The sequence below is a fragment of the Etheostoma spectabile genome, chromosome 17, assembly GCF_008692095.1.
Source record: "Etheostoma spectabile isolate EspeVRDwgs_2016 chromosome 17, UIUC_Espe_1.0, whole genome shotgun sequence".
Classification (NCBI taxonomy): Eukaryota; Metazoa; Chordata; class Actinopteri; order Perciformes; family Percidae; genus Etheostoma; species Etheostoma spectabile.
Genome location: NC_045749.1, coordinates 2154920 through 2155563, shown reverse-complemented (window position 1 = coordinate 2155563; position 644 = coordinate 2154920). Strand labels below are relative to the sequence as shown.

The following is a 644-nucleotide window of genomic DNA, read 5'->3' as shown; positions in this document are numbered from 1 at the left end:
CTCAAAACAACATGGATAGTTTTTTTTTTCCCCAGGAAAAAACACAAGACTTTCCCCAGTAAAAGTTTGTGTGTGGAAGCACCAGAGACACAAAACAACACCCCAAATCCCAGAAAAAGTGTTTTTTTCATAATATGGGCACTTTAATTCCTGCATTCCCTGTCTTTTTAATTTACCACAGTTTAACCCTTGTGTTGTCCTTTGTGTCACCGGGAACCCTTCAGTTTGACTTTTTGTATCAGCCTGGCGTTGAGATCCGGGTCCCCGGTGACCCTCACGTACTATGTGTTGCCATTTCACGTGAACTTGCGGGGGCTTTGCCCTTCGGGCTCCCAGAGACCCTTCGTGCAGTCCAAGGCATTTCCCTCATCTCGTCATCCCGGGTCCCGAGACCCTTCTTGCAGTCCAACGCGTATCCCACTACCCTCATCTCATCCTTCAAGTCCAAGAGACCATTCTGTATTCAATCGGATCTTTCTGCTACCGTGGCCTCGTCCTCCCGGGTCCCGAGACCCATCCTGTACTCTAACACGTTAATTAAACTAAACAAGTCCCTGTGACACGAAGGACAACACAAGGGTTAAATCTGTCGACCACACTTGATCCATTTAAACATTAAAACATCCTCTATGTGTGTGTGTGTG

At 46.9% G+C, this 644-nt stretch overlaps 1 long non-coding RNA gene across 1 annotated transcript in view; it reads left to right on the top strand.

The window, feature by feature from the left end:
- Positions 1 to 33: 33 nt before the first annotated feature.
- LOC116705028 (uncharacterized) overlaps positions 34 to 644 on the top strand; it is a 4795-nt gene continuing 4184 nt past the window's right edge. The window contains exon 1 of the long non-coding RNA XR_004335829.1: positions 34 to 64. This is a non-coding gene — a long non-coding RNA (uncharacterized LOC116705028). The remainder of the gene's footprint in view (positions 65 to 644) is intronic.